The 17,790-nt window shown below is 46.0% G+C and overlaps 1 protein-coding gene and 1 long non-coding RNA gene across 2 annotated transcripts in view; one reads left to right on the top strand and one right to left on the bottom strand.

Annotated features, from left to right (window-relative positions):
* The window catches only part of LIPC (lipase C, hepatic type), a 131,199-nt gene that overhangs the window by 31,125 nt on the left and 82,284 nt on the right, over positions 1 to 17,790 (bottom strand). The gene's annotated exons all lie outside the window — the stretch shown is intronic.
* LOC148163950 (uncharacterized) overlaps positions 3,026 to 17,790 on the top strand; it is a 65,367-nt gene continuing 50,602 nt past the window's right edge. Inside the window, exons 1-3 of the long non-coding RNA XR_015768640.1 lie at positions 3,026 to 3,199; positions 7,087 to 7,238; positions 7,536 to 7,638. This is a non-coding gene — a long non-coding RNA (uncharacterized LOC148163950). The remainder of the gene's footprint in view (positions 3,200 to 7,086; positions 7,239 to 7,535; positions 7,639 to 17,790) is intronic.

Here is a 17,790-nt window from a genome sequence, read left to right as displayed (position 1 = left end):
TCAGAACAATGCCTGACACATATTAGCACCCATATAAGGCTGTGTTAAAGTAAGTACGAGTTGGAGCGGCATCTTGCATTTTTGATCTGTGAAATCCTTTTTTTCTGTGAAAATTTATCCCAGTTGCCCTCACAGGACCAATTCTGTCATATGTGTATTTACTCTGGATTTAGCTGGGAGAATAAGCTCTCATGCCGGTGCCTAGGGCCAGGTCTGTTCAGGAGAGTCCTGTGGAAAAGCGGTTGTCAGATAGAAAGGCCCACAAACAACTGAATGGGAACTGGGCTCTCCCTGTTCTTCCTGGGGCTTGGCTTTCCTTTAACATGTAGAGGAGCGAGGAAGTTATGTATATATATGAATATATATTCACTCATCTATTTCCTCCACAAAAACTTATGAAGCATATATTATTATATTATGCCTTGGGCTCTGGCTAGGTAATATTTGGAGGCACATAGGGCATGACCTCTGTTTTTCAGGAGTCCCCAGTCTGGTGGGAGAGGCAAGTATGAGAACCAGTCCTCGAGTGTGGTTGCTTTCAGGGCTGCCGTGGAGGGACACCCTGAATAGGGCCTAAAGAAGACCCCAAGGGAAGATGGGGCATCAGTTGAGTCTAGAAGGATAAAGATTCTTGAGGAGCTCACGTCTAGGACAAACTGTTGAAGAAAGTGAGGCTCTAGTACCCAGAAAGAATCAGATTTAGTGGAGGACATGAGCCTCAAAGGGGCTTCTATGGGGAAGAGGGCCTAGAATTCTCTTGTGCAACTCCAGGAGATAGAGACAGAATCAATGGGTGGGTGTGACACGGAAGAAAATCTTAGACTTAAAGAAGTTCACAAAGATTCATAGTGGAAGAAATTAGGACAAAGAGAAAATAAAGTAAAACAACAAAGATCGAAATGCTAACAGATTAGTGCTCTAGAATGCGCACGATGTGATCATCTAATGTTGATGAAGATGGGCCACAGCTTTTAGTCTGAGCTTCTTATTGGCCAAACCAGAGAGGGAAACAGGACCAGTTATAGGATTCATGGTGTCCAGTTGCTCACACTTTCCCGGTGCTGAAGCCTGAGATGGTTTCCTTATATGTTATTGTAAAAAGAGGCCACCGGGCAAGGCAGTGGCCACTGTCTTGAACGCCATTCCTACAAAATATGCGGTAGCAAGTTTTATGTGGTTGACTCTGAGTTCTCTGTCATCCTCATTGGAAGTGGCAGCCACAGTGCCAAACAGCATGTAAGGCATAGGGGATCTCTGGGAGGCTCTTCACTATAATCCAGCAGTAGTCTCTGTGACTGACTGAGGGAGGCAGGGGTCACTTCAGGTCACATTTTGGGTGGCAGGAAGGAATAGAGCTCCAGAGCCCAAGTGTCTGAGCCTCCATGGGGACAGAGTCCGATTGCCCTTTACAGAACACAGAGAATGCGGCTGCATCCTCAGCCAAGCCAAGGCATCAGCGACACATGGCTATCGCCCATGCCCACATACTGTATGCCAAAATCTTTCCCAGACTTTCGCCCCGCATGTAGCCAGCTCTTGACTGAGCACCCCTTACCAGGGGATCCTTTCGGTACTGCAAACCCAGTGAGGCCAAACCGAATTTATTTTCTTTCTTCCCAACCCATTCCTCTTCCTTTCTCTCTACATTTCTTATTGTCATGCAAAACACCATTATTTATCCATGCTGTTGCTCAAGCTAGAAAGTTTAGAGCTGTCTGGGATATTCTCTCTGTCCCCTTGGTGACCCTCATGGGTCACCAAACACCGAGGACTCAGCCTCATGATTATCTTTTCTCTCCTCTGCCACTGGCCTAGCTAGAACCTCATGCAATTTTTTTTATATGTGAAATTGAAATTGAAATAGTGAAACTGTTTTATATTTTATTTGTAGAATTAATACACACTCATTGTATATGTATACGTATATAGAATTTGAAAAATGCTAAAAATGAATAAAGAATCTTACTACTGGGACAGAAACACAAGTAATATTTGGAGTATTTCCTTCTAATCTTTTATTATGGAGTTCCGTAGATATTTATTGGGAGCATCTAAAATTGAAATCGTATTATGTGAATGGTTTCATATCCCTCTTCGCCTGTCATGATAATTTTCTTACAGCATTACAAATTCTTCAAAAGCATGCTTTTGAAAAGTGGCTTCGTTTGTTTACTTATTCCATTATTGTTGGACTTTAGGTTGTTTCGGGTTTCTTTTTTATTACAAACAATGCCCTGATGACCATTTTTATACATAAATCTTTGTCTGGAAAATCTATGAGTATTTTCTTAGTATAGATTTTCGAAAGTAGAATCATTAGCTCCTTAGGCGTGATCTTGTGCGTATCTCTTTATGTATGCATATATATCCAAATTGATTTTCTGCACTTTTTAAGCTAATATTTATTGAGTATTTTCTCTGTGCCAGGCACTTTTCTAACAGTATGCCTTGTGCTGACTCACTGAAACCTCACAGCAACTCTGTGAGCAAGTTGTGAGAAAACCCAATGATTCAGTTATGAGTGGCGGGGGCGGGGTGGGGAGTTGGGGGGTTGTCGGCGGGGGGGGGGATGTTTTCCAATTGTACTCCATAGGAGTAGCTCCTTCTCCAGGTGTGTCTTCTACAGTAGTTACTTTCTCAAGTCTTTAGAAGAGACAAAGACACACCAGTGATAAGAATCTGGGGATGAGGCTGTGGTTTTGAGAGGGAGACTATTAAAGGTAAAACGTCGGTTCCTTGGAGTGTCACTGCCTGTAACCTGAAAGCGGCTTGACGAGCGAAGGAGGCTTGAAGTTGCCCTCTGCATGACAGCAAGTTCCTGGGGCAGCGAAACTTCCTCACAATCAGTCGGAAGCAGAAGTGAGGTGCAGCCTCTGCATTTCTAATATTTAGGTTCCTTGTGGCAAGTGATTTCTCCATTCCTAAGTCAGCCCCCGGGTTTGACGTTTCCTAATGTTTCATACAAGAACAAATTATTTCATTTTCTTTTGGGTAAGGACATCATTAGGTGGTTACTGCAGGCAGCTGAGCTGGCACAGGAGGGAACCAAGGATCCTGCCGTAGAAGACCTCGGTGGGAGTGCGTCATTCTGTCTTCTGCCCATGATGCCCGGGCTGGGTGCCTCTGCTCGGTTCCATGTTTGTTGAGCACCTCTCGTGGCTGCTGCTGAGGACACAAGTGCATGATACAGGAGCCACAGGTATTAATATGCCCCTCACAGAGTTATTTGTGAAATATCTTCATATCCATTATTTACATCGCTAAGCTGTGTGTCATTTGTTAACTTTGTTAACATGCACTGCTGGAAATATACCCAGACCTGGGACTACTGAGAGGGGTCCTCTGGAAGACCATAATTTCATGATTACTCTGAATATTCCCCCTCCCCAGCCATGTCCTCTGTTCAGGATGGAAAGAACCTATGAAATAAATGTAGCCATAGCTCTTCCCCAGCGGTTGTGATCAGGCCTGTGATTTGTACATGCACAACACTGACTTCAGAATTTCTAGGATGATGGCAGGATGGAAAAACTTGAATAAGAATTTAGTTGTTGCTGGGCCTTTAGAGATTCAGCTCTTAGCCATTGCTGATCTTTGGTGATAAGCAGATTCTACCCAAGGCTGTGATGAGGAATGCTGCTCTGACTCCTGCCATCTTGAATTTTGCCCATTACCATTTTGTTGTGAAATAAGACTATGAGGTAAGGGATGGAAGGAAAGCTATTTTCACAAGTCTAATTTATTCTGTTTTCTTTGTCTACTTTGGCCTGATTTAGCTAGCTGTCTTGTAGCCTGAGACTACAATCAATTTCTCCTTGGAGATTCAAGGAAGTAACTAGAGGCTATGTTTTCTAGTTGGAGAGTTTTTTTTCTTCCAAGCCTGCCTGTCTTTCTTTCTTTCTTTCTTTCTTTCTTTCTTTCTTTCTTTCTTTCTTTCTTTCTTTCTTTCTTTCTTTCTTTCTTTCTTTCTTTCTTTCTTTCTTTCTTTCTTTCCTTCCTTCCTTCCTTCCTTCCTTCCTTCCTTTCTTCCTTCTTTCTCTTTCTTTCTTTCTTTCTTTCTTTCTTTCTTTCTTTCTTTCTTTCTTTCTTTCTTTCTTTCTTCCTTCCTTCCTTCCTTCCTTCCTTCCTTCCTTCCTTCCTTCCTTTCTTTCTTCTTTTCTCCCTCCCTCCCAATGTGGGGCTTGAACTCATGACCCTGAGATCAAGACCTGAGCTGAGATCAAGAGTCAGACATTTAACCAACTGAACCACCCAGGCACCCCAAGCTTTCTTCTTAGGTTGTACTCCCCTGTAACTCTGGTTAGAATCAAAGTGAATTTTTTTTTTTTGTCTTTCAAAAAATCTGATTATGAAAGAGTGTGCCATTAATAAAAGTTTTCCATTTGTACTGGACTCCTCTGCGGATAATGGTGCTTACTTCCTTAAAGTGGTTACAAGGTCATGGGCACATCTTGCCCTGAACAGGTTCAAGATAGGGTGACCAACTGTCCTGTCAAACCAGGATGAGTTGGCCACTCTAGTTCAAGGGCAATGGGGTGAATAAGTGGAGAGAGAAAAGATGATAAAAATTGCCATCGCTGTTGATGATTATTCTGAGAGTTTTTATCCAACATCCAGTGTGTGACATACCTTCCTGCCTGGTCTTTCCCGCTGTGGTCCCCTGGCCTGACATGATCTGCTGTTGTGTTTTATTTGCCTGGCTAACATCATTGTTTCTCCAAATCTAAATTCAATCTTCATTTCCTCAGGGAAAATTTCTCCGACTTTCCTCACTTGGTCACATCTCCCTATTATTTGTTCTCTTAGGTGATTTCACAGTTGTAATTTTCTATTTGAATAGTCATTACATACATATCTAGCTCCCCTATTTGGTGGTAAGCTCCATGAAAGCAGAACCTAGGTCTGATTTTGCTCACATTAAAACTTTAGTCAGTACAGCAAGGGGCTGTGGAGTGTGGTGGTCAGGCACCCAGACTAGGAGCCATGTGGGGGGGGGTTCGAGGTCCATTTCTACCACTTACTACTCATGTGACCTTGGGCAAATTACTTAACCTCTATGTGTCTGAATTTTCTATCATATCATCTGTAAGATGGAGATAATAGTAGTACTTACATTAGAGAATTATCATGAAGATTTGATGAGTTAGTATTGATAAATTCTGTAATAGTGCCAGGCATGTAAGTGTGTGCTATATAAACACTTGCTATTATGATAGTTTGCCATAAAATATTTGTTGGAGGGATGAAAATTATCTTGAAATGGATCACCAACCTAAATTTAGAAGCAAAGCCCATAAAAATTCTAGAAGAAAAAAGGAGAAAAATCTTTATGACATTGAGGAGAGCAAAGATTTTTTTTTTTTTTTAGGACACCAAGAGCACAAATCATGAAAGAAAAATTAGAAAAATTAAATATATCTGATCTTTGAAAGATCCCACTGAGTAAATGAAAAGCCAAGCCAGACTGAGAGAAAATATTCAAAATAAGTATATCTGACAAAGGACTTTTATCCAGAATATATAAAGAACACTTATACCTGAGGTATAAAAGGACAAACGACGCAATTATAAAATGAGCCAGAGATTTAAACAGCTACATCTTATAAAAAGATATACAAATAGCACATAAACACATGAAGAGATGCTCAACATCACTATTCAGGAGAGAAATGCAAATTTAAACCTCAACGAGATACCACCTCTCCCCCTCTAAAATGTCTAAAATAAAAAAGGCTGCCAGCACCAAGTGCAGGTGAGGATGTGGAAGAGCTAGAACTTTCCATGCATGGCTGGCTGAATTGCAAAACACTGCAGCCACTTTGCAGAATTGTTTGGCAATTTCTTACAGAGGTAAATGTACCATAACGCTCAGCAAGTCCAAGTCTCGGAACTTACCCAAGAGAAATTCAAACATATGTCCACACAAAGATGCAAGGGTTTACAGCAGCTTTATTCACAATAGCCCCAAACTATTAACAACCCAAATACCCATCAACTGGTAAATGAGTAAATATATACAAGGAATAGACCATCATGGAATACCACTCAGTAGTAAGTGGTATCAAGAACAAATTTCCGATACATGCAAGTATGCAGCATGGATGCATCTAACAGGCATTACACTAAGTGAAAGAGGCCCAACTTAAAAGGTTGCATACGGTGTGATTCCATTTATATGACATTCTGGAGAAGGCCTAACTAGCGATAGTGAGCAGCCAGCCCAGTGCTTTCCGGGGGCCAGGGGATGGGAAAACAAAAGGGCAACTTGTGAAGGGATTGAAATGTTCCGTATCTTGATGATGGTAATGGTCCCTTAGATGTACATTAAAAAAAAAAAAAAATGGTTGCAAAAATAAACTACAACCAGGCAGGACTGTGGCTTCTCCATACCGGTCAGAGTTCAGGCCAGGGCACTGTAGGTTGAATGGCAGGCCTTCTGTGTCGTTACATGCAGGGTGGGGCTGGCCTGAGAGCAGGACATTTCTGAGTCCTATGGAGGTTGGCATCAATTGGCAGGGAGGGCTCCTGCCCTGACTTTGAACCAAATGATAAGATCAGTCCGGGACAGGCCCAGCCCTCCAAGACCTCAGGGAGACTTGGCATACCTGGAAGGCCCTTCCAAGGTCCTCTGGGCCAGGGATGAGCAGCGGTGCCTGGGGAGGCCATCCTTGGGAAAGCAAATATCTGGCCAGAGGGTTGGGGATAAAAGAGACCCGGAGACAATGCGGTGTCCTAGAATCCAGCCTGGTTACTGCCTGCTTTTCATTCTCTATGCATCCCCAACAACCTGCATTTATTGAGGAGTAATTCACTTTCCTGCTCTTATTAAGTAAGGATCTAGATAACACCACCAATCTGCTCTTCTAATCCTCTGGAGAGAATCATTGTCACCACACCAAGCAGATAGAATTCCAGCGAAAAGCAAAGAAACTTGACATTTAGTTGTGTTGTGTGATACAATCTTCCCTTACAACTTGTTTGAATATAGCTCAGTGATGCCCTTTGCCCACCCCCAACCATTATTCCCTAGGGACCAGGGACCTCTTATTGGTAACAATAATCTAGTCCAGCTGCCTTATTTTACAGGTGAAACTGGGACCCAGAGAGGCCAACTGACAAGCCCCAAACTGGGCATCTGGCTAACGGCAGAATCAGAAGAAGTCAGCTCCCCCAAACATTCAAGCCAGCGTCTTCCTACTCTGCTGAGGAAGAGGAGTCCCAACCCATATCCCTGCCAGGTTTGGGGGACTCTGTTCCTGTCACTGGGGTAAAGCTCAGAGGGCTCACATTCTGCGTCTCACAAAGGCTGATCCCTCCAAGTAAGGCCCCTGGATGTCAAGGAGGGAGTGTGGGTGAGTCATGGAAAAGAGTTGCTGGGGCATCCCCATGGGAAATGGCCCCAAACGACTAAGGTGACCAGAGTAAGAAAACTACAAGTCCCATGACCCCCTCAAACACCTGTCACAGCTGTTGTCTGCCAGCCTCATCTTCAGACTAGATGTCTTTTTTTTTTTTTACATAATCTCTATGCCCAGTGTGGGGCTTGAACTCACAACCCTGAGATGAAGAGTCACATGCTCCACCAACTGAGCCCGCCAGGTGCCGCTGGACTAGATGTCGTTCCCTTCTGTCACAGAGGTAACACTAGAATTCTTACACAGCCAAGGGGCTGTGATGTTGGCATCTGACCAGAGTCAGGCCCTGGGGCAGTTGCCCAGGATCTGGACAGTCACAGGTCCTTCCACAGCTCTTGGAATGGTGGACCTTCGTTTAAAATCAGGTTGCCAAGTGCTATTTTAATAGATTAGGCGAATCATGTTCTTGTTGCAAAGTTTTATTTGGATGCATGACGATTGCCTAGCCCCCGACTCTGGTCTTCGTTTCCCCTTATCTCTCTGTCTTTGACATGACCTACATACTCGCCAAGTGACAGGAGCAGGAGGGGTGGGAGCAGAGGAATTTAACTCCAAATCATGGGGCTTAGGGCATTGTCGGGTGGTGTCCCAGTCAAGAGCTCTAGGAGTACTTGAGTCTTACCCCAGCCCAGAGCCACCCGCCTCATGGAGACAAGCACACTGGGAGTGACGGTGGGCGGGGATCCCGTATCTCTTCAGTGGAGACTCAGGCGGTCTCCTCGTCTAGTTCTGCCTCTGTACATTACCGATGGCCATACAGGTGGTCCACTTCTGCTAAGCCTTCTAATACTTGATCTTACTTAGTGCCTGCTGAGGTCCCTCTTCTTCTCAGCTCCATAGAAAGGGAGACTCACGATGGCTTTTCCGAACAGAACTTGGGCCAGGAGTTTGGTTGGAAAAAGAGAACACCAATCCTTCTAGTCTACTTTGGCTTCCCGGTGGCACAGCGTCGGTGCTGGTGTTGAGGTGGGGGTACTCTGTTTACTCTTGTTTATTCGTTCATTCTTCTATCACTTCCCGAGCGCTAACTCTGTGCCAGGTGTTTTCCTACAAAGGAAAGTTGCTCTCAGCTCAGTTGTTTTGGGAGCAAGTATCCGGCGTTCTTCCCTATTCTTTATAAAAGGTATTTGTTGCTCAAAAGCAGAGTAAGAGCAGAAAACAAAATTCAAAAAAATACACTCACATTCTCATCATCCTAGTGGATTGACTTTTTATTTTCCCATGTTTCTATTCTGTATCCAGAAGCAAATATATTTTTCATGTAACTGCACAGATACAATTGCTTTTGGCTTTTTTCATTTCATGTTATATAATAAACATCTCTCCGTATTCCTGTGGTGTCCATACTCCTCCTTTGTAAAGGCTGAGTAATATTCCATGGAGGGGATGTTTCATGATTTATGTATCCATTCCCCTATCTGGGACAAGCAGTATGTTTCCAGTTTTGTACCTTTATAAGCAGAGCCGTGATGAACTTCACGCAGTGAGCTTTGCCTTTCAGAGAATTATTTCCACTAGGATGAATGACCTGGCGTGGCATCACTTGTTTAAATGGTGAGATCATTTTTGCTGACAGGGGAGTTGAAGCAATTTTACAAGTAAGTCCCCCACGGGGTCTCAGCCACAATTATTATCAACCCAGAGAACCCCGTAAGACCCTGAATGTTCTCATTAGAGGTGATGATTGGGGACTGGGGAGTGGGTGGATAAAGGGTCGTTTATGTGGCTATCATTAACTTTTTGCTAGTAACCCAGAACACCTTATTTTATCCAGTTCTCATGACACGCCTATGACCGGGTGCTATTCCAAAAGGAAACGTGGGTCTCGGAGCGGTTAAGTGTCTTGACTAAGGTCACACAGGGGGTTAGCTGAGCTGGGCCTCGTGCCGAGGGTGGCTCCCTGGTGCTCCTGGGAGTTCAGCACCTGCTCAGACCCACAAGCCCCCTTTGCGAGGCCTTCGGTACCCCACAGGACAGTTGCTGATCACGAGGTTGTTGAAATCAGCCTTAGAGTTGAGCTCTGTGGTCATGAGTGTGACGGTGTTGAACCGCATTTACGTGGCAACTTTGAAGAGGGCCCAGAGCCTAAAGTGGAGACATTTCACATAAGGCAAGCAACTGAACACGTTCTCTTTTGGGTCCACTGCATCTGCTTTTCTAGACAACGTGGCGTTAGACGCTCAGAATTGTGTCCCTCGTGGGGCGCCTGGGTGGCTCAGTCGTTATGTGTCTGCCTTCGGCTCAAGTCATGATCCCAGGGTCCTGGGATCGAGCCCCGCATTGGGCTCCCTGCTCGGCGGGAAGCCTGCTTCTCCCTCTCCCACTCCCCCTGCTTGAGTTCCCTCTCTCTCTGTGTCTCTCAGTCAAATAAATAAATAAAATCTTAAAAAAAAAGAAAAAAAGAATTGTGTCCCTCGGATTTGGCTCTTGGTGTCACCGTGTGTTGGCAGATCTCTATGAGGTCCTAGTTTCCTGTTCACTCATCCTCGTTGACCTTGAGCAAGTCATTTAACTTTCTGGGCCTCAGTTTCCTCCTCTGGAAAGTGAGGAGTTTGGAGCAGCCAGCTCTGAGGTCTCCATGGTGGTATAGTGAGACGTCCTTGGCTCCTTTAGTCAGCTGGACCAGGATTCTAGACCTGGCTTTTCTCCCTTTCCACCTCTGGAAAACTGAGGGGTTGGGAGAAGATCCCAGGGTCCCTCTGGGTCTAGGATGTATGAGTCCTAAGACTGTCCCATCTTTGAGTTGCAATGAGTAAAAGATGCCAGAGAGAAGTATTTGTGAAGCCAGGTTTCAAAAAGAAAAGTGAGAGTCAGAGCAGTGTAACCTGGGGGTTCCTGGCTCTATGTCCCCCAGAAATGCTCCCCTCTCCTGTGCTTGTGGCTGAAGCTGATGCTTTGCAAAAGTAAATACTTGCAGCACAAGGAAAGTACTAAGCATTAACTTGGCCAAACAACCCCAAGATTACTCTATAAGGCAAAAGTAAACCCTGGGTGGGGAATGTGAGCTAAAACACGTGCAGGGACTTGGGGGCCACCTGATGACGAAATGAGCTGGACCCCACCCCTGAGCCTCCTTGGGGCTTCCCTGGGTTGTGGCCCAAGGCTGAGAGGGCCAGTCATTGGGTATGATTTTAGAGACTGACAAACCACCATTCATTCATTTTGCCCCACATCGAGTGAGCACTTACTATGTGGCAGGGATGGTGTTTAACTGTGCGGATAGAACAGTGAATAAGATAGTCCATGCTGTCAAGAAGCCCATGGTCTTTTGGTGGAAGTGTGTAGGTAGATGATGGTTATACAGCTTGGTCAGCGTTTTGATGGTAGAATAGAGGAGGTACATATTCAGCTGTACGGTGGCTGGTGTGAAGGCAGCCAGAGGAATCCCATGGGTAAGGAGTGTCACCCATTCCCCAGCTCATCTTGGGGATTCCCATCAAGGCCTGGTCCTGCAGGGAGAGAAGGACTATGGAATGTGGAAGGAGGACGGGCCCATGTGTGGCCAAGGTAGTCACTTCTATACTTATAGAACTTGAGGTCATGCTGTAACCTGCACCCCAGGCCCTTCAGATTTTCTGAGACTGCATTTCCACTGAGACTCCTCAGGCGCTGGGGTCTATAGCACAACTGTTCCCATCATCTGTGGGTTCATTTCCTGATGAAGAAATGCGGAGTGGTTCAGTGGCTGGCCCAAGGCTAACAGCAGGCTAAAAAAATCAAACCAGGCCCAGAATCCCATTTCTCTACCTCTTCCTCCGTATGTCTAGGTTCTGAGATGGCAAGACATTTTGGCCATGTGCTTTTGCCCTTGTTTCACTTTTCCTACGATATTCTTCAGCACCCCTGTCCTCCCTTCACTGACTGTGTCCAGGGGCACCGCTGACTGCAGCATGTCAGACCCCATCAGGCCATGGACATGTACTCCAACAATTTCTGGCGCACCATGGGAAACAATGGTGGAGCAGAGTAGTGTGGAGGGAGGGGCACTGGCTTTGGAGGCAGTCGGCCCTGTATTTGATTCTCTATCAGTTACTAGTTGTGTGATCTTGATAAGTCCATTTCACCTGTGGGAGCTTCCCTTTCTTTTCTTAAATTGCCACCCTGAATATCCGTGTCATAGGGCTGTTGGGAGAACAAGTTGAGACTCGCTGAAATGTTTACGTAGACATTCACTACACAGCTTCTCTTTCCTTTCAAAGCTTACCTCAGATCTCTTCCATCTCATGACTTGACCCAACAGAGTTCCTTCCAGATACTTGCTGGTTTATACTCACAAAGATTTTTGCCAGCCTATTTAGCACCTTTCTGTGAGTTTTGTTTACTTCTTTTAGGCAGCATGTCACATGTCTTGGCAAGGATGCTGTGCCTTTGTGCCAAAAGGAGGCCCCTCTTCGGAGTGAGATAAACGTGTAAAGAGCCTCCCACATGCTTGGAATGTGGCAAGTTCTCAATGAACAGAGGTGGTTATCGTGGTATCCCTGGTATTGGCGGTAACAGAAGTAGTAATCAGTGTTTGCTATTACATCTTTCTCTTTGAAGGGTCCTTCCACACCCTGTCGGTAACACATCATGTACAGATAAAATATCAGATAAGATAACTCTTCATATCTAAGTGATATGGAATCACTTTCATTTCAAAAGGTCAAAAGGACCAGAAGATCAGTGTTAGGAATCTGCAGGGTACAGCCCCTAGGAAGATACAGGTCTCACACTTGGCTTTTCTCCAACACATCTGCCTCAAATAGGTGCATGGACACACCCTACTGAGACTCTCCCAGGAGGAGAGTGCCTCTGTTTTGTTTGGGGAGTGAGCTGTGCTTGGTTCTTTCTCTGGCTGGAAGCCTATAGGTATAGGTGGGCCTCCTTGTGGGAGAGAGAACACAATACAAAAATGAGCAAGGGGAGAGCCCCAGAGACAGAGCTCAGCTTGTCAATGAGGGCCAAGAAAACCATGAGAGAAAAAATAATGAACTATGAGGGAAGGCTCTCCATACTAGATAATAAAACTTACCATAAAAATTCAATAATGCCAACTGTGTGTATTGGTGCATGGACAGATAGACCAAAGAAGCAGAGTAGAGATCCAGAAAACCTGAATACATATAGGAATTCAATATGTGTTAGCAGTGGCCTCTCAAATCAGTGAGGTAAAGAAGGGCTTTTAAATAAATAGTTTTGGGAGAGCTGGCAAAAGATAGAAAGATATAAAAGTCGGAACCATACCTCACACCATACACCAGAAAAACTCCAGGTGGATCAAATTTTTAAATGAAACAATGGAAACCATAAAATGACTAGGAGAAAATTTGGGCAAATTCCTTTATAACCTTGTGAGCAAGGATCTTCTGTGATTCAAAATTCAGAATCTATAAAAAATTATTAAATTAGACTATGTTAAAACAAACACCTTGTGTATGGCCCACTCAGTAAATAAGATAAAATAAAAATATCATTAGCAAAGTCAAAATATGAATAACAAAGAGAGAAAATAATTGCAGCTTGTAACACCAAGAGCTTATCTCCCTGATATATAAAGAGTGCCTAGAAATCAAGAAGAAAAAGACTAGAAACCCGTAGAAAATGGACTGAGACCAGAAAGGGACATGTCACAGAAAAGGAATATAACCTATTCTCAACCTAAGAAGAAGAAAAGTAGAAATTAAAATCATACTGAGACACAGGTCTTTCCTGTTGGGTTGGTAAACATTAAAGACCTTGATCACACGCCTCAATGGTGAGGCTAGCAGGAATGCAAAACAGTGTAAGGACAGAAGGGGATTTGGTAACAACCGTGAAAGTTACGAATGCACTTGTTCTTTACCCAGCATTCCCTTCCTGGAAATTTACCCTGTGGATGTATCTGCACACATACAAAATGAAATTAATACAAGGTCTCTGTAGTACGGTCTGTAATTGTAAATGTAAAACATCCCATGTGTCCATCTGGAGACCAGAAGACCAAACTGGGGCATGGGCCTCAATGAAATACCATGCAGCTGTACTGAAGAAACACTGTACTGATTGAGAAGATACCTAGAATGGATTGCGACCTGACAAAAATCTAGTAAAGAATGACATCTAGAGTGTGTTATCTTTTGTTGAGAAGTGGGAGATAAATAAATCCACATTTGCTTTTATCTGCATAAAGACACATTGGAAAGATCCAGGAGAAATTAATAAAGAAGTGGTTACCCATAGTGGGAGACAGGGCGGCAAAATGGATAAAGACATGAGGAGAGAGGCAAGACTTTGCAAATCTATCCATCTTATACTCTTTTCATCTGAGCCATGTGAATGTCTTACTTCTTCAAAAATCATCTTGAACAACACAAAGAGCCCAGCCTCTTGTTTCCTATTTGTACCTGCACATTTGTCCTGATGCTATGCATCTGCCGCTGGACCCCTCCTGGGCCCCAGAAGGCTCTGGAAGCTGACCTCTCAGGGCCTGATGGAGGCCCAAAGATTCCGCTAGCCTCATCTACCTTCCTTGGCCTACCTCTTGGCCTGGCTAGGCATGTGCCTCTCATGCCTCTAGCCATGCCTTCTCTCACCTTGACCCCCGGGGACACTTGACTTCAGCTGTTGAATAGATAGTTCAAGGGGTCAGAATCCTTCCCAAGTGACCTAAAAGAGTAAAGGTGACTCTACGGAGAACTTCCCAAATAGCCAGCTTCCTCTCTGGGAAAACGGAGTCAGGCAGATGGCAAAGTGCTGGGAGCCATGGGGAGCGAAGGTATGAGGAATTCTGCAGAAGGAAGCTGGCTTGGAGCTTGGAAGCCAGGCCGTGAAGGCTGTGTCAGGGCCCAGCGGCCCCCACTCACCGGCTCGGCTTCAGAAGGGGCAGGGGGAGGGAGAGGAGAGCACATGCTTCTCCATCAGGAAGCTTCTGCCGGGGGCCTCTCCCAGACTGGCACTTCCTCGGCAGCCCGTCCATCTGGGCTGGTGCTCATGGAGCGCTGGGAACGAGGATATTTTAGATGTGTCAAAAGTGATGAATGTTGGAAAGTGCCATCGGCATCTCCGGGAACTCACAGTTCATACTGGCAGCTGAGATGTGCCAGGCCCTTTGGAAGAAACTGAACTCCAGAGGAAATTGGCGAGTCTTTAAACCAGGCAACTCGTGCTCGCCGTCCCAGATGGAGGTGGCCGTGAGGTGTTCTCTCCTCGTGGTCAAAGTACCGCGAGGCCAGTGAAGGTGTGGCCGGAGGTGGCAGTTCCTGAGGTCTTGGCAGAGGGAAGTGGCGTTCATCCAGGAGCAAGGGCATATCAGACACGAGTGGGCACTCGGGGGCCCGGGGCTGGAGGCAGCGCTGGGGCTGTGAGGCCATCCGGTTAAGTGCTGCTAGCCAGGCCAGAGTGAGGACCACAGCCAGAGCCGGTCGGAGGCTGGAAGCGAGCCCAGGCCTTAGCCCAGAGTGAGGCCGGAACAAGGCTCCAGTGGGTCTGGATTTGAAAACACCTCAAGGAATGTGTTACTAGAATTCGGCATCTACCCTGAAGAGAATGCATTCTAGGAGGAGGCTGCCTCCCTATTCTGTTTCCAGTGTGGCCTTGTTCGGCGCGTGGTGTCCCGCGTTCCCTGCTTCTGCAGGGGGCGGGGCGCACCCCAGGTCCTTGGGAGCTGGGGGCAGGGGAGGCTGAGGGGTGGCTGCTCTGGAGGAAGGAGGGTGGAGTCGCCCCATGGGGGGGCTGGGGTAGGGCAAGCAGGCCACCGCAGGCTAGGGAGGAAAAGCGTGAGGGGTCTGGATGGGAGCACTGGGGTTCCAGCAGAGGAGGAGGAGGTGGCAGGGCCGGACCCAGCCCGGCCAGGATTCAGCAGAAGGACAGACGGGGGCAGGGGGTAGGGCATCCTGGTGTTCTCACAACAACTCTCTTTCTGACCAAGTCCTTTGCTGTTTCCCCCAACCGCTCCCGCAACCAGGAGAGAAAGAGAAGGAGAGTGAGGTCACAGTCATCTTTGTCTTAGTCATCATCAAGGCTTGGACTTCTATCTAACCCACTTGACTTGTTGGGGGCTGCCCTGGTCTTTCCGCCCTTCTCTGTCCGCATGCTCCCAGTTCTGCCATACACTCTGACCCTTGGCTGCAGCCGGAGCCAGTGGGAGGTCCCTGCCCGCCCGCCCTCTTGCCTCCGTGACTTTGCTCTTCCGGTTGCCTCCACCAGGTCTTGCTCCCTTTCCTACACCTCAGCCTTCAGCTTGAAGGAACAATAATGCGTCCTTCAGGAACCTTCTGACAACTGGTCAGGAGAAGGGCCCCCTCTGTGTGCTTCCCGGGCCCCTGTGCAGATCCCGAGGCAGGGATTCTTTGTCTCTTTGCTGGCTTCCCAGCTAGGCCCTCTGGTGTGTCTTATGCACCCACGTGGTCCCAGACCCTAGCATGAAGCTGGCAAAGAGGTGGGTTATTTGCTGGATTGAATTAACAGGATCATTTCATTTTCCTGCTCTTCCTAAGAAGAGATTTGTCACAGTGAGCCCACATTGAGAGGAAGGGAAGGGTAGAGGCAGGGACCCTGCACTGTGTCACTTTTAATACCCATAGTCCCCTTCGGTGTTATGAGCTGATGGACTACTAACACAGCGATCCCTGCCTCTGTCTACTCTCTAGGAATGAGCTGGAAAAAAGGCACTAATGCATAAGAAGAAAGTTCCAGACATTCTTTGGAATCACGGGTGGTCCTTTGTTTGTCCTCACCTCTGAGTCCTCCAGACCCTGAGCCCATCTCCTTCCTTTTCCTCCTTTCTGTAATTCTTCGGTCTCTTTCAAGCCTTATACTCAGTTCTTAAAAACTGCTTTTGTGCAGGCTTTTCTGATCTGAAACTGTTTGTTGAGACATTAATAGGGCTGATGGGGAAAAAATAATTTTGTGGTCAAATAAATTTGAGAAATTATATTAAGTAATATTAATCAGGATTCCTGTTGGTCAGACAGAGACGTTAAGCCACTACTTACTGTGCATTTAATCTCTAGCCAGGGCAAATGAAATGCAGTGGTTCCCAAACACAATTACTTTGGAGCAGGCAGGCCCTTCCCCCCACATTCTTTTGTGTGGCCCTGCGTTTCTGGGACTGATATCCCATGGGACACACTTGAGGAAATCCTGTTGGAGGACAGTTTTCCATCATGCATGCATCCTGGTAGAGCTGCATTCACACTGTGTGTGTGTGTGTGTGTGTGTGTGTGTGTGTGTGTGTATGTGTCTTGAAGGCTAAGCTGGCGCTAGCTGTTCTAATGAAGGCAAGACCTTACGTGTGGGATGAAGACCTGGGTACTTAGAGACAGGCAAGATGTCGTAGGTGGTGACGCAGGAATGTGAGGACCGTGTGAAAGCTGCTGTGATCATTGTGGTCATATCCTTGTCAGCCAGAGATGACCACGCTCTTGACTTTTTTGTGTATTTCCTTATAGTCTTTTCCCATGCAGATCTGTGGCATGCAGAATTTTATTTATGGGTTTTTTTGAAGTGCGGAGGGTCCGTTGATTAAAGTTTGTGGGGTGAATAGAAATGGGGCCACTTTAGAACAGTATTTTAGCTGGCTGGGAAATGATCTTTTTTTTAAAAAAAAAAGTTGAATTGTTCTCAAATTGTGCTCCTGGGATCCCAAGCCCAAGGGATCTGGGGGTTGTTGCAGGGGAGGGGATGCAGAAGTCATGAGGGAAGGTTCCTGACTGCCCACCTCCGTTTTAATCCAAACAACAATGCCTTCAGGTTTCAGCATTTTCTGCTTGGGATTCTGTTTGTAGGAGGGTTTCCATGGATGACATAGGTTTAAAACCCACAAATCTAGACCACTCACTTAACGGATTAAAAGGAAACAAAAACTGTGGTGCAGAAAACACATTTTAATCAACCCCACATCTGGAAACTGGGATCTAGAACTCGGGTTTGCCAATATACCACCGAATGCTCTTTCTACGTGCTCTTGCATTTGCTTATTTCTTCCTGACGCAGTTTCCAAAGGGAAGAATAAGAAGCAGCAAGGAGCACGTAGCAGCAAAGATACCGTGCTAACTCCACCAAGAAACAGTTGGGGGAAAGGTTCAGAGCAACCCCATCTGCTCCTCGTTTCATCTGTTTCACTGCGGTCCTTCTTAGGCTGGGCCTTGCAATGTAAAGAAATGGATGCTCAGAGCAAGGGCTGCTTCTGCCAAGAATAACTCATAAGCAGACACAGTACAATACTCCAGTCTCCAGTGAAATGAACTGTTTAATCAAAACTGCTGTGTTCTGTAAATATTCAGTCTATTGATGAAGAGCTCTGCAAATAGGGGCAGCTCCGGAGCAAGCCTCCTGAGAGAATTCGGGAGGAACTAAAGAAGACAGAGAATAATGGCAGACGTGCCTGTCTTGATCACTGGCGGGGGGCGGGGGCCTA

This window comes from Eumetopias jubatus, unplaced genomic scaffold (genome assembly GCF_037043125.1).
Source record: "Eumetopias jubatus isolate StellerSeaLion01/CBP00866 unplaced genomic scaffold, mEumJub1_p1.0 scaffold_7, whole genome shotgun sequence".
NCBI lineage: Eukaryota > Metazoa > Chordata > Mammalia > Carnivora > Otariidae > Eumetopias > Eumetopias jubatus.
Note: the sequence above shows the minus strand (reverse complement) of the source record. Positions and strands in the feature narration are given on the sequence as shown.